Below are 16,741 nucleotides of genomic sequence, written 5' to 3' on the forward strand. Positions count from 1 at the left end.
CAGTGCAGCTGTGAAGTGCCAGGGCATACACAATGTCTCTCCGTGCTTTTTGCTCATGTTTTCATTTCCTGGACCAAACATCCTTCTCAACCTCATGAATCAAACCAGGGGCCTTACAGTGACCTCAGTTCCCGGTGTGTGAAAAGGATCAAATGGGCCTGTGGAGGGGCAGCATGTTTAGGAGCCCAGACTCCAAAGCATAGCACCCTGAGTTCTCGCCCCCGCCCAGCCATTCTGGGGACACTGGGCTAATTACTCAAGCTCCCGTCCTTGTCTTCCCCATCTGTACTCAAGAGGGCATAGTTCCTGCCTCATAGCAATGTAGACAAAATGCAGTCAAACACGGCAAGCCCTGGCCACATCTTAGGCACTCAATGTTATCTACTGTTATTCACCAGAAATGACTGCAAATTTAACTCAATTTTTCACTGGCTGCTTTGTTTTCCTGTATATAAAAGAAAACATGTCCTTTCCCATCTCTGCCCACCCTCACGCACTCAGCACATATATTTTTCTCTTCTTTTTTTTTCTTTTTTGAGACAGGCTCTCCCTCCATTGCTTAGGCTGCAGTGCAGTGGCATGACCTCAGCTCACTGAAGCCTCGACCTCCCAGGGCTCAGGCAATCCTCCTACCTCAGCCTTCTGAGTAGCTGGGACCACAGGTGCACACCATCACACCCAGCTAACTTTTTAATTTTATTTTTTGTAGAGATGGGAGTCTCACCATGTTGTTGGGCTGGTCTCAAACTCCTAGGCTCAAGCAATCCTCCCTCCCTGGCCTCCCAAAGTGCTAGGATTACAGGCGTCAGCTACCACACCCAGCCTAGCACACATTTTTAAGGCCTTCATTCGATAGGAAGGTCATGGTTGGTGTCCATTAAGTGGGGCACATGGGTGAGGTGGACCGTGGGAGGTTTCAGTTGGAGCTTCCCCATGGTGATAAACTCATCCATTAGGACACTGAATAAAGCCGTGACTACAAACTACAGACTCTTACATGTGAAGGAGTGAGAAGCAATTCACTGCCACCCTTTTTTTTTTTGCTTTCAGTTCTGGGATACATGTGCTGAACGTGCGGGTTTGTCACATAGGTATACATGTGCCATGGTGGTTTGCTGCACCTATCGACCTGTCGTCCAGGTTTTCAGCCTCGCATGCATCAGGTATTTGTCCCCATGCTCCCCCTCTCCTTCCCTCCACCCCCCAACAGGCCCCAGTGTGTGACATTTCCCTCCCTGTGTCCATGACACAGCCACCCCATTCTTAAAGGCTGCCAATGAAGACATTTTCCACCGAGAAATGGAAAAACCAGCAAGTCAGCGCCTTCCCGAGTTTCCTCATGTCTGGTGCAATTTCGGCATTTGCCCATATGATAGGCACTTGGTGCACCTGAAGGCCATGGTTAAAGCCAAGGTCGACCAATCCCCCCAGCCCGATGTCAACATTGTGCATGCCTGATGTGTACGGCATTTCTTCCTGAAACTCTCCCTGAATTTCTGAGGCTGGGCTGGGTGTTCCTCTTCTGTGCTCCTACCTTTTCCTAGTCCCTCGGTGGGTTACACTGTTGACTCGTTTCTACCCTGCACTAGCCTCCGTGGATGCTCCAGGCTGGCAGGGTCATTGTCTCTTTTTCAGCACTGTGTACATGGAAACATGGTAGGCTTCAATATTTTTAGAATGAATCAATGGCAGTGAGAAAGAGGATGAGTCACTTTGAGAGGTTTTCTTTGAGAGAATTTTAGAAGGCTGTGGGCAGTGAGTGGTGTATCTAAGGGGGGATTCTTGGCCTGATCCCAGGCAGTTCTGGGCAACCAGACAAGGAGTCACTTCCACTCACAGCAAAAGTGAGCTCTGGAATTTCTTAAGTGGGGGTGCCTATGCTAATAGATCAAACTAATCAATATGCAAAATAAAAATTAACTTACAGACATTTCCAGAGCACATATCTACAAAGCTAAGCATGTATGTCGTAACACAAATCCCAGCTGTTTGTGTACGGTTTGGACCAAGAAACTCTGCCAGAGCAGGGAGAGAAGCAGAGCAGGGAGACCAGACTGGACCCACTGCAGGCGGGAGGGAGGCCAGTGTGGATTTAAGACCGGTGCCAACATTCGAGGCGATGACTGGCTGCTGTCCAGCTCTGGGCTTCCATCTGATAGGATGGAGTTCTCGGCGGTGATGTGGCTGGAGGCTGGGTGCAGGCAGGGCTGCCTCAGAGGCTCCTGGGAAGCACAAGTCTCCCAGCGGCAGTGGGAGGGGTTGGAGAGGTCGGTCAATAGGAGGAAATTTAGACAGCATCGTTCCCTGGGGCATCGGCCGCTTCTAGGTCACAAGCAAGAACTCCCAGCAGAACAGAAACTTGGCTAGGAGAGAAAAAAATGTTTTTGAAGCTGCTGAGTGGACTTTTCATCTCTGAATGCAGTCATTCCTTTGCCATAGTCTCAGAGTGGCCACAGGCAACATTTCTGTGCTGTCTTCAGAGGAACATTCTTAAGGCGAGGCCACTGGACAGAACTGGAAGGAATGTCATTCCAGGACTTCTGACGGGACAGCCCGTTTGGGACAATGTGTCAATCAGCAACTGCTTGCTGAGAGCCTCTCTGCCATGCAGGCAGCTGTCTACAAAGAGACTTCATAACAGAGTCCAGGCTTGAAGCAGCCAATGAACGTGCCAGCAAAGACCATGTGGCAACTGAACCTCCATGGTGAGTGGGTTGTGTCACATTCCAGATGTTATCGCTGTGTTGACAGTGTCTGCATGCAGACCCTTTCCTTTTAAAAACAAAACTCAACAAACAGTGCTGAGAAATTCCTGCGCTGAGGTTGGGTGGATCACAGCTAGGAGCTTGAAGTCAAACGTTGGATATCTTGTTCTGAAGATTCCCAGGCCTCTGCATCAGCAGGATCTCACCAGTCACTTTACTCCCTGAGGGTCCCCCAGGCAGAGAGAGACCCTGGCTCTCCTCACCTCCTGCCTTCCACCTGCCTCCCTCAATTATTCTTTCCTCCCCTTCATTTATTGATTACTCTCGAGAACTTCAGACTCCCTTCAATTTTGCAAAATAATGAACTCTCCTCAGTTTTCACTTCCAAACTCAGCAATAAGCCCATCCTTGAGACAACCCTGCTGAAATAATAATAATAATACAGAACACCCCCTAAAATGCCAAGTTAATAGATGCATATGAACATCAAGGATGTAACTTGGAATGTAAGCCTAACAGACGTTGACTTCAATGTCTGCAGAACGTCCGTTGCATTTGAGTCATCTGCAACTCAGTGTTTTTGTATTAATTGCATGTCACGTGGAATGGGGGTGCTTTTTAATTATGATTGATGTAAGAAGGGGATTCACAAAGAATGAGTGCCTAGGGCCTGTAACTGGCCCTGACAGCTTGAGGCCTCCGTGCCAAGAGAGAATTCTAACCAGAATCCCTCGTACAGGTTTTGCAGTGGACTCCAAGCTCTTTACCAAACTGTGCCTTTGAGGGCTGCCTCTAGACCCCAGTGACAGCAATCACAGAGTCCGGTGGGCAAAAAGCCCAATTCCCCTTCCCCTTGGAGGCCTTTCACGTCTATTGCCTGGGAAAATGCATCCTATTGGAGCACCCCAGGATACAGCTGACTTACTGACCAGCAGCCTGCGAGGGCAGAGGAGAGCAGGCAGTAGCTAGGGGCAAACGCCTCTGTTGGAAGCAGCCGATGGCACTTGGAAGTCACAGCTCTAACCCAGCTTCCTGGAGGGAGAACAACTGGGAAAGCTGCGATACTGTATTACCCTGTCAGTCACAGGGAAGCAATTCTTCAGGTCATCAGTCAAAAGCCTCCTTGGAAATGAGAAACGAGCCTGAACACCAGGCCATTTAAAAAGATATTTATTGTGAAATGTGGGGGCAGCAGAGCCTTCCCTGAGACGCGACAGGCACTCAGTATGAATTACGCCGGGTAAGTCCAAAGAAGCAGGTGGCAGGTACCTGGATATAAGTGAGATATGACCTTGAAATACCATGACAAACAATGGCCCTGGGAAGAAAGTGGGGGTGGCAAGCAGGGGGGTGACCAGGGCTGTGGGAGGGGGCAAACAGGACTCCACGGCCTGGCGCAGACTACGGTCCTCAGGCTGTGCTGAGAGGGTTTTCAGCCCCCGTGAAGAAGAATGAGCCTAAATCCATTATCACACAAACTGATAGTGACTTGTTGCTTCAAAATATTCCAGAAAAAAAAAATGCTGAGGGCTGCATTGACAAAACAGGATTGGTAAGATATTGATCACTGCTGAGGCCAGATGATGAATACTCAGAAGTTCATGATGATATTCTTTCTACCTTTGTGTATATTTGAAAATTTCAATACTGAACAGTTTCTTTGAAGAAAATGAGTCTTTTCCCCATGCTCATGGGTCTTATCTCTCTGCCAATATATACTTTGGAGCATGAGCCAGACACATTTTCTAGGCCTGATAACCTGCAAACTGCAAAATTATATTTTGAATTATATACACACACACATATATGCACATGTAAGTGTGAATATGATGTCAACTGTATTTGAGTCATCTGCAAGTCAGTGTTTTTGTATGAATTGCATGTCACGTGGTATGTGGGTACTTTTAACTATGATCAATGTAAGAAGCAGTTCACAAAGTTATATATTATATTTTAATATTATAATTACTGCATTTACACGTACAGCACATGGCACATCAGGTATGGTGCATGCCATTCTACACATGCATTCTGTTTAATTCTCATGAGTCACATGAGGCAAGGGACTCATTAAAGCATCCAAGATCAAAGAGGCAGTAAATGCCAACTCCAGGTGTCAGGCCCACCACTGTCTGACTCTAGGCCTGGAATCTTACCCGTTCCACTGCTAAACACACACTCACCGAGGCCACCGAAATCTCCAATGTACAATTACAAGGCCAACAGATATGGCTCCCATCTGTCAATAAGTCATGGTCAAAGGAATTCCAGCCTGGCCTGGCTGTCCCTAGTCTCCCTTCCCATGTTTCACATCAACACCATTATTCCCTTTTTTTTTTTTTTGAGACAGAGTCTTGCTCTGTTGCCCAGGCTGGAGTGCAGTGGCGTGATCTCAGCTCACTGCAGCCTCCGCTTCCTGGGTTCAAGTGATTTTCCTGCTTCAGCCTCCTGAGTAGCCGGGACTATGGGCAGACACCACCACACCTGCCTAATTTTTGTATTTTTAGTAGAGATGGGGTTTCACCATGTTGGCCAGGCTGGTCTCGAACTCCTGACTTTGTGATCCGCCCACCTTGGCCTCCCAAAGTGCTGGGATTATAGGCATGAGCCACCGTGCCCTGCCTAACACCATCACTCCCTTCTTAAGTCCCTCCGGCAAGTCTACACACATCCAAGGCCTCCCAAAGACAGCCATGCAGGGGCAGCTTCTGCATGAAGAGCCTGCTCCATGTTCAATGATGGCCCACTCTCATGTATCTGCTACACTTGGCTACCCAGTAAGAACCTTGAACTGAGTTTGGGTGCCAAAAATGTGACAGAGGGACAGAGTTTCCAAGTAGCCAAACCACTGTTACCTATTAAAAGAAATCGACTATGTTTGATTTTTCTGTTTATAAAGATCACTGGGTTCCACTGGAAGCAGATCTCAAGGATTTGAGTGCTCATAATTTTAAGGAAGCATCAGAAAGACAGTGGAGAAACTAATCATGGAATGGAAGGTGGTCAACAAAGGGTTGTGTACTGCTCAGGCAACCGCTGGGACAGCTGGGGCTCAGTTCTACCAGGAAAGTCTGAGAGACAACATAGAATATACATCGGAGTCTTCCCGCCTGAGAGGCAAGGCTGAGGGGGTAGTATCCTTCGACTCCCACTTGCTGTTGGCTGAATGCTGCTCCTGGCATTCGGAACTTTTCAGCATTTCTAGCTTGTCCCCTGGGCACAGGCTAGAGCAGGCCCTTTGGTGGAGAGGCACAGATACTGCAGAGATGCAATCTCTGCCTCCACATTTCAATCCCTGTAGAGTCCTCTGCAGATGCAACCTCTGCAGAAGACCCTCTTTGCACACATTAGATCAAAGACCAGAGGATCTGGGCAGGGCATCAACAGCATTTGCTTCCCTGTAGAACTTTGAACCCACCTTCACCTGATCATGGTCCAGATGAACCAGCATTCTCTACCCCTTCTGTAAATCATCCTGATGATGCCCTTACATCTAATATGGTACTTCCTGAAATGCCTGCACATGTCTACCTCCCTCTCAGCTTGCCAAGAGCAAGTTGCGTTGGGGTTCTTCACTGTAATTGCAATGAGGCTACTATTGGTTCCATCATGATACAGTTTGGATATTGTCCCCTCTAAATATTATGTTAAAGTGTGATCCCCAGTGTTGGAGGTGGAGCTTATTAGGAAGCATTTTGGTCACAGGGTGAATTCCTCATGACAGAGTGAGTTCTTCTAGCTTATGTGAGAGCTGGTTGTTTAAAAGAGACCGACATCTCTCATGTGCCGTGTGACAGGCCTGTTCCTTTTCACCTTCTGCCATGACTGTAAGTTTCCTAAGGCCCTCACCAGGAGCAAATGCTGGCATTATGCTTCTTGTACCCTCCATAGACCCATGAGCCAAAATAAACCTCTTTTCTTTACAAATCGCCCAGCCTCAGGTATTCTTTTGGAGCAATGCAAAACAGACTAGTACAGGTATTGTCAGATGCTGGGGCTTCTACCACTTCTGTCACACACAATTGTGTTTATGCCAATGACAATGCCATGAATTAGAGCAATGCCACTACACTACACTATATGCCCTATGACCTTTCCCATCACCGCTGCATGCCCACACCTAGAACAGAGCCTGTCACCATAGAAATACTGAAAACATGTTTAAGGAATGGACTAACTAATGGTCAGTAAATGCCTTGGTATATAAATCTTTGTCCACAATTTTTTCTTTAAGATAGATTTCTAGAAGCAAAATTACTGAGTCATCTGTCCAAGAATTACAATATCCTGTTTCGTCAATATCAAAATATTCTTTAGACCCTTCCTAAGTAACTGGTGCTGCCATAACAACTTTCCTTAATCCCTAAAATCATTAACCCCTGTGTATATGATCTTAACTTTCAATGGGTTGTTTAAGAAATGGTCTTGTGGCCAGGTGCGGTGGCTCATGTCTGTAATCCCAGCACTTTGGGAGACTGAGGCGTATGGCTCACCTGAGGTCAGGAGTTCAAGACCAGCGTGGCCAACATGGTGAAACCCTGTCTCTACAAAAATATAAAAATTAGCCAAGCATGATGGCAGATGCCTATAATCCCAGCTACTTGGGAAGGTGAAGCAGGAGAATCGCTTGAACCCAGGAAGTGGAGGTTGCAGTGAGCCGAGATCACACCACTGCACTCCAGCCTGAGTTACAGAGTGAGACTGTCACAAAGAAAAAAATGTCACGGACCCAGGAATTCTCAAAGTCCTAGTGCCAGCCCTGGCCCTTTTGCTCTGTGACAAGTTGCTGCTGGATCTGACTTTAGGGCCTCCACTTCCCCAAATGGACAATAAGGAGGTCCCCATATGTCTTTAAACAGCCCTTCCAGGTGCATGCACATCTGCTCAGGTTGAATTCACAGAGCAGACGGCCGGTTAGCCTCCAACGGCTTGAGTAATTCATAGGCAAGAAAAACCACGAGTACCTGACCAGCAGTGGAAACACGCTTTCTATCTGTCCCACAGTGGAACCAGCACCCAGGTGGCCAGGCTTGGTCTCCACAGAGCCCTCAGCCTCCTCAGCTTTGCATGTCTCCACCTGTGACTCAGCACAGTGTTTCCCAAACTCATGTGACAAAACCACAGATTCCCAGTCTCCTTTCCTGGAGGCAGAGGTTGCAGTGGATTCAGATCTAGCAGGACTGAAAGGGTCCTGGAATCCTGACTGTTAACAAGCACTCCAAGCGATTCTTAAGACCAAGCACAGAGTCAGGACCGCGCCACCGCCCTCTAATCTGGGTGACAGAACGACACCCTGTTTCAAAAATAAAAGACCGAACATTGAGAAACAAGGACTCGGCAGAACCGTGGATTAGGAACCTGGGGGTCTAATCACCTGGTAGCCTCACAGAGCTGAGTTTCCATCTTGATCTAGATAAACCCACCAGTTAGATACTCCCTCTTCCTTCCACCTTCCATTGCCCTTATCAACTAGGGCAGGGTTTCTCATCCTTGGCACTACTGACATTTTAGACTGGATAATTCTTTGTAGGGGTGGGGGTGGCAGGTGCCCTGTGCTCTGGAGGACGTTTAGCAGCATTCCCAGCCTCGACCCCCTAGAGGTCAGGAGAAGCCCCTTGACCTCAGTTGTGTCAAACATGTCTCCAGACACTGCCAAATATCCCTGGGCAGAGCAAAATCACCCGCATGCTGAGAACAACTGAGCTATGGTGACTCTCCACCCTATTTTCTCCAAGACTCTCTGGTATAAGCGCTTAAAAGTCTGTGTCCTGGGGGACCCCTCAGTCTCGGGCATCTGAGACAGTTGCTTACCCTAAAACACATTCCTTTTGGAGGTCTGAGGGTGGCTCATGGGCCACTGACATGCCCCAGGTTCCTGTGGGTACCAAATCAAGACTGCAGGGGACCTTGATGTGGGGCTATGGGTAAGAAGTTTTTTTTTTTTATTTTTGTGGCAGCGTCTCACTCGCTCACCCAGGTTGAAGTGCAGTGGTGTGATCTCCGCTCACTGCAACTTCTGCCTCACGGGTTCAAGCAATTCTCATGCTTCAACCTTCCACGTAGCTGGGATTACAGGCATCTGCCACCATGCCTGGCTAATTTTTTTGTATTTTTAGTAGAGATGGGCTTTCACCATGTTGCCCTGGCTGGTCTCGAACTCCTGAACTCACGCAATCCACTCACGCTGACCTCCCAAAATGCTGGAATTACAGGCGTGAGCCACCACACCCAGGCAGGTAAGACATTCTTTGAGACAATCCACCCAAGGGGTCCAGGGAGGGCTGAACACTCACCCCACTAGACTGAGAACCCCATGAGGGCTGAAGACCGAGTGTTTCCTGCCTCAATGATATCCCAGGCCCAGCACAGAGCACAAAAAACCTGAACAATAAATAATTGCTGCATGGGTGAGAGATGGATGGATGGACAGATGGAAGGAAGGACGGGTCGCGAGAGAAATAGGTGGATGGATGAACAGGTGTATGATCTCTCAGGGACTACAGTCAGTTGTCCAGCCTTGCTAAGCTTCAGCATATCAACACTCACGACGCAGATAAGAATACCTTTGAGTAGGGCCACTGGGAGGATTAAATGAGACGTTGAATTGCTGTGTGTGGCTTCTGGATTCAAACTAATGCAGATCCTAGCACATAACAAATGCTGACTCCTCCCTCCTTTTCTGGGATCTAGAAGAACTGAATTAAATTTAATTAAATGATCCTGAAAGACGAGGAAAGGTAAGCGAGGCCCTCACAATACCCACAACACAGACAAGCAGGGAGGAGGAAGACTGCAAATGCTCTTATCTTTTATTTCAATCTTGTGGTCATAATTTCAAATTGTTCCTAATGCAGATAACGGAGCCAATAAATGAGATTCCACAGTGTCCTGCCAAGTGCAGTCTGTCTTGCCCTCCCCGGCCTCTGGGAGCCTTTCATAACCAAGCCTCTGTGTACCGGGCTGGTCCTGCCTGTGAGCCATCTGGGCCGTCTTGCGATGTGTTCACAAAGTGTTAATCTTCCCAGCCCTCTACAGTTCAGAGGAAGACAGGAGGGCAGAAGGTCACCCAACCTTTACTCAGCATTTTAAGCCAGGGGGACCCTGAACCAGGTCCTTACTAAGATCAGCGGGTGATCGTGGGCTGGAGACCTCCTTGAAACTTACTTTCTTTCTCTCTCTCTTTTCTTTTTTCTCCCAATTTTTTTTTTTTTTTGAGACAGAGTTTCTCTCTTACTGCCCAGGCTGGAGTACCTTTTGGTGGTACTGCAATGGCACGATCTGGGCTCTCTGAAACCTCCGCCTCCTGGGTTTAAGAGATTCTCATGCCTCAGCCTCCCAAGTAGCTGGGATTACAGGCATGTGCCACCACACCCAGCTAATTTTTTTGTATTTTTAGTACAGTCACGGTTTCACCGTGTTGCTCAGGCTGGTCTCAAACTCCTGACCTCAGGTGATCTGCCCACCTTGGCCTCCCAAAGTGCTGGGATTACAGACATGAGCCATTGTGCCCAGCCCTGATTTTCTTTTCTTCCAGTTTTTTTGAGGTACAAATGATAAATAAAAACGGTATGTATTAAAGGTATACAACGTGATGTTTTGATATACACAAGCATTATGAAATGGTTAGCATGGTCAAGCTAATTTACATATCCATTACTTCACATAGTCACATTTGTGTGTGTGTGTGATAAGAACATGTGAGATCTATTTCTTAGCAAATTTCAGTTACACAGCACAGTATTAACTATACTCACCATGCTGTACATCAGATCTCCAGAACCGATTTGTCCTGCATAACTGAACTTTGTACCTTTAACCAACATCTCCCACCACGAAGCCTATTCTTTCAAGAAGAGAGAGTTAGAAGACAGATTTGTATGGACTGGCCAAATAGCGATTGAAAAATAACTTCAATGACCTTCAAATTTCAGGGCTCAAGGAGAGAACACAAGGGACGGCCAGATGGAGATGATGTATCTCAGAAGGGGCTGGAAGAGGGGACTTGAAGGGCTGAGATTCTGTTCCCATGCAGATACCTTGCCCATCTCCTGGTATAAGGTCCTTCAAGGCCACCACCTATCTCCTGAGCCTCCTCTCTGCCGCTCCCCCAACGGCCACCCACAGCCCTCCTCAGTTCCTGGAACACCCCAAGCTCCTTCCCACTTCAGGTGTTTCTGTGCCTGGCGCCTTCCTTTGGTGCCCACCAGAGAGCACATGAAACATGGCACCTTTCTGGGAGCCTTTTCTGACCGCACCTGATCACAGACAAGGAGCACCAAATACTTTTTCCATTGTAGACTTTATTGTACCATAATTTAAAATGTTTATGAAACAATGTGTTTGAGGTCCACTATGGGCTAAGTTGTATACCACCAAAATTCATATGCTGAATCTCTAACCCCCAGTGTGGCAGTATTTGGACATGAGGCCTTTGTGAGATAATTAGGTATGGATGAGGTCATGGGTGGAGGGTATCCTCATGATAAAATTTGTGTCCTTATAAGAAGAGACAACACAGAATTTGCTCATTCTCAATCTCTCTCCACTATGTAAAGATACAGCAAGAAGGTGGCCGACTACAAACCAGGAAGAGAGCCCTCACCAGGAACCAGATCGGCCAGCACCTTGAGCGTGAACATCCCAGCCTTCAGAACTGCGAGAAATAAGCTACCCAATCTATGGTACGTTGCTGAAGCCTGAGAAGATTAAGACAATGTCTACCACCCCCAGACAGGCATGTCTGTTGCATTACTGCTCCTTTATTAATCCCAGGTCTCACCATAGACTGATGGCACACCTGAATTGGTTTAGGAGAGGAGAACTTATTTACACGAAGGAGTGGGTGTAGGGGCAATAACCAGTACTCACCACCCTAGGAGGGGTCAGTTAAGGAAGTCACAAAGGATAGAGTTGTACAGAATCAGCCCTCTGAGAAAAAAGCTGCTCGTCCATCATGTAGTCAAAGGGAAAGGGCCAAAGAAGAAACTGCCTGAGTCCACTCTCCCTCCCGCTTCCCATCTCCTGCTGGGAGACCCCCCTTCCCACTACTGGTCACCATTGGCCAAAACTAACCCTAAGCCAGAGGGCACTGGAGCCTGCCTGATGCTTTCCAAACAAGTCAGCCTCTGGAGCCAGAGCAAGATGGAAACTGGTAGAGAGCAAAGGGGGGTCTGAACAGGCAAATGGGGGCTATCTGGAACATTCCCCGGTACAGTCTGAGCGCAAGTGTGCAATTAGTATTTGTGGAATGAATGACCCTAAACTTTCTCTCCACACCTGGATCTGGCTACAGAGGCAGATCTTGAGGTCTTTGTGTACCCCCCTCCTTTGTTCTAAAGGAGAACATACAGAAATGATTCCCATACTCTTGTTCTGCTACCATATAACCTTCGACAATCAGTATCATCTTGTTCAACAACCCTGTGACCCACTCCAAAGCCACCTAGTTAGTATTTTCGATTTAAACAAAGATACCTTGTCTTGGGTCCCTGTCTCAAAGATAGGTATTCCATGTCTGCTCTGCAGGAATGTGTCCTGAGAAAAGCTGAACTCTCCATACAGAGGTCAGTTTCTCCCCCTCCCCGATCACCCATTCTCTCAACCCTTTATTTAAACACATTTCTCTATTCAAGGCATATCGGTTGAGGGCCAATCTGGGATTCAGAGTATGAAGGCCACAGAAATGCATCACCCAGATCTCCTGCTAAAAGGAACAAAGTTGACTCATGTTCACACTGAGGCTATGCTTCTGCCAAGCTTACTCCACCCAATGAATGACCACAGCACAGTTCAGTAACAACCCCTCCTTGAGGATGTGGAACTCCTGTAAGGGTAACTTTGGCTCCTCATCAGCCTGGAGAAAAGTGTTCTCAAACCTGTGCTGTGGTCTGAGGTTCTTCCTTCCTACTCCCCTTTCAAAGGTATTGAAGGCTCATCCTGGCTCTTTCTGCTTCTCCAAGACCTGAACTGTCACCCAGAACCTGGCTGTTTGACAAACTGGATAGACCACTGCTGCCTACAGTCAGGTGTTTGCAAGCCTGACTTTAATCAATGCAAGCAGGCTTTAATCTTTTTGTTTATATTCGATTCGAGTTGTTGGTAAAAGATAACGGTAGGATTCACAGTTTGGAGATGGGGAAGAGCATGTGGATGGAGGGGTTGCCATGGTGACTGTCTGCTGGCCTAGCATTAGAAGCCAGTTTTAACTTCCATGGAAGAATCAGTAATGGCCAGAAGTTGAAGGAGCTATGTTTAAAAAAGATTATTTGAGCATAAGCAGTCCCACCTGACCAAAAGTTATGGTCAAGAAAAAGGACAGTCACACTCACAGTTGGCCACAAACCACAACACACCAGCAAAAGTGGCTATGCCCAGTGGGAATCATCTTCATTGAGGATTGTATCAGTCAGCTATTGCTGTGTAACAAATCATCTGAACACTGCAAGACTCAGTGGCTTAAAATAACAATCATTATCCTCCATATGCCTATAAGTCAGCTAGAGTTTGGCTGATCTAGGCTGGGCTCCACTGAGGCACATCTGCTTCAGATATCTCTCACCTTCCTCTTTGGACTCTATGTCCAGCCAGGGCATGTTCCTCTCATGGTGTGGTGAAAGATGAGGAGGAAGATCAACTTCCTCTTAACTTCTGATACCACTTTCTATTAGAGACACCTGATGTTTCCATGGCCCTTTTCCAATGGTCCAACGAAGTCATGGAGATGGGCTTGGCAGCAAAGACTAGAAAGCAGACTCTGAGCCAATTCCACTTAACACTGCCACAAACTTTCTTATTCTGCCAGTGTGCTGTAATGTGAACTACACAGAGACCCGAATTCCAATTCTGTCTCTTACCCTCATTAACTAGAGAACATGGGTGACCTATTTTAACCTCATGCAGTGGGGTTTCCATTTCCAGATGCATAAAATGGGGATTATGATACACACCTCTTGGGGTGATTTTAACTTCAGTTGGTTTGATCATGTAAAAATCTTTGCAAAGAATAAAGACTGTAAAATGCTAGTTAGCTTGGTATAATTATAAGGAAAATCTTCTTATGGGAGTACATTTATCTAGCACATTGCTTTCTGGAAATGGCTAGTTCTATATTTACTCACTCCAAAAAAGGGAAATTGATTCTTGGGTCTTTGTTGCGATGTTACGCCCCTACAAATGTAAGGGCCAAAACCTCCCTGCGTGACTTAACGGTGAAGCCATTTCAAATGGAAGAACACAAAGCATCCTATTTTAGAGACAGTTTTTGCCACTCAGAAAACCTGTCATTAATGACCTGTCTGTCACCTATGTCCACAGTCCTCTTTGATAAATTGTACAGGTGTTGAAGTCACAGGCGAGCAAATGTTCAATGCACAAAGAGATGAAAGGAGAACATGCAAGGGGCCGGGTTGGACCAGAGCAAAGGCCTTAACTCAAAATGGTTAAGCAAAAAAGGGACTCACTGACATAAAACAGAAAAAAAAAAAAAAAAAAACGAGCAATGGCAGGCGGAGGTGTGGCCAGATTATGAAACTTGAACAGTCTCACTGACTTTTCTCTGCCTTTGTCTTCTGCTGTACTGGCTACAGCTCAGACAGATTTTCCCCTCATGTTTCCCCAGGTGCAAGTCTTGAAAAAAAAGAAAGAAATTCTCTTCCGTTTAGCTCCTGGGCAAGTCGTGGGTTTCATTCTTATTTGATCAACTTGGGTCACATGCTGTCCTTCAACCAATCATTTGGCCAGGATAGGGCAATGCTGATTGGTGTGGGTTTAGGTCTCATGTCCCTCATTGGTGGAAGAGAGATGAGGCCTCAGCCAAACACCTGGCCTGGAAATAGGGGTAAGAGTTGATCTTTAGGCCAGGCTTTGTGGCTCACACCTGTAATCCCAGCACTTTGGGAGGCCAAGGTGGGTGGATCACGAGGTTAGGAGTTCGAGACCAGCCTGACCAACATGGTAAAACCTGGTCTGTACTAAAAATACAAAAATTAGCACAGCGTGGTGGGTGTGCGCCTGTAATCCCAGCTACTCAGGAGGCTGAGGCAGGAGAGTCGCTTGAACCCAGAAGGGGAGGTTGCAGTGAGCCGAGATCACACAACTGCACTCCAGACTGGGCAACAGTCTCAACAACAACAACAACTCCACACTTTAGAAATGGGAGCTGATATTGTCCTAAGCTGGTCAGCCCTTCTCTTGCCACTGGGCTCTGGAAAAGTACCAGGGACATTGGCTACCAGTGCTGCGAAGGCCTGGAATCCACTGTCCAGCTCCCTCTCCACATCTAAGCAATAACATGAGCCCAAGGTTCTCAGGTGCCAGACTGGGCAAAGGAAGCTTGGGGCACAGATCTGCGTGGAGCTCGCCCCTCCCTGCCCAGTGCAGACCAGACCAGAAAAAGATTCTGGGGAAATGGGACCAGGCACTTCCTCTGCAAAGCCTCAGGCAGTGGCGCTGGGCTTCCATGTCACTCTGTTAGCCTTTTGCATAATAGACAAAAGTTGCTGCTCTAATGGATTCTGAACTATCTCTCCTTTGTAACAGGTGAAGATTTACTCCATCTCTAGAGAACCAGCTGCCCCCCGAAAAAACAAAAAACCAGGCTCTTCCAGGCACTTCTCTCACACAAGTCCCTCCCTCTTAAAAGATTTCTCTCCAACACTAGCCAAGCGAGGCCAAAGACTTCTGGAATGCTACTAGACAGAGCCTTGAAAATCATTTCTAGTAAGAGGCAGAGGCAGGAGCAGGGCCAGGGCTCCGGCTCTCAGTCCAGTGCTCTTTCCATCCAGGCCTCAGGGTTCCTCATGTAAAAGTTAAAAGACATTATAACACCAAAAAGATACCTGCACTTGTCTGTTTCTCACAGCACTATTCACAATAGCAAAGATATCGAATCAACCTAAGCATCCATCAACCGATGACTGGATTTTACAAATCACATTTTCTTTCTAATATATATACATATATATATTCACACGCATACCACATACATATCCATATAAATATATATATATATATATTCCACACATATACAATCCATGGAATACTATACAGCCATAAAAAAGAATTAAATCAACATAGATAGAACTGGATGTCATTATCTTAAGTGAAGTGACTCAGAAACAGAAAGCCAAATATGGCATATTCCACTTTCTACATACGCAGCTCCATAGAAAGTGGAATAATAGACACTGGAGACTTGGAAAGCTGAGAGGGTAGGAAGGTGGTGAGGAATAGGAAGTGGGCACAATGTACACTATCCAGCCGACAAGTTCACTAAAAGCCCAGGCATGTAACAAAGCTGCACTTGTGCCCCTAAGTTTATTTCTTAATGTGGCATCACAATGGGGCATTCTGCCCCTTCCACGGTGGAAGCAGAAGTTTAATAACTTGGAGAAAGGATATTGCTATCATTTAAATATATCTCCCTTCCAAAACTCACATTGAAACTTAATTTCCAAAGTGGCAATATTAAGAGGTGGAACCCTCAAGAGAGGCAATTGGGAATGTATTAATCTATTTGTGGTTTAATGGATTAGTGGGTTATTATGGCAGTGGAACTGGTGGCTTTATAAGAAGAAGAGGAGGCTGGATGCGGTGGCTCATGCCTGTAATCCCAGCAATTTGGGAGGCCACGGCAGGCATATCATTTGAGGTCAGGAGTTCAAGACCAGCCTGGCCAATATGGTGAAATCCTGTCTCTACTAAAAATATAAAAATTAGCCACATATAGTGGTGTGTGCCTGTAATCCCAGCTACTCTGAGGCTGAGGCAGGAGAATCACTTGAACCTGGGAGGTGGAGGTTGCAGTGAACTGAGATCATGCCATTGCACTCCAGCCTGGGCCACAGAGCAAGACTCTGTCTCAAAAAAAAACAAAAAAAAAATGAGAGACCTGAGCCAGCTCAGCCGCCTCACCATGTGATGCCCTGCACCCACCTCAGGACTCTGCAGAATCCCCACAGCAAAAAAGCCCTCACCAGATGCAGTTCCTCAGCCCCAGACTTCTCAGTCTACAGACAACTAAGAAATCAATTTCTTTT

Source organism: Callithrix jacchus, chromosome 20 (genome assembly GCF_049354715.1).
Source record: "Callithrix jacchus isolate 240 chromosome 20, calJac240_pri, whole genome shotgun sequence".
Classification (NCBI taxonomy): Eukaryota; Metazoa; Chordata; class Mammalia; order Primates; family Cebidae; genus Callithrix; species Callithrix jacchus.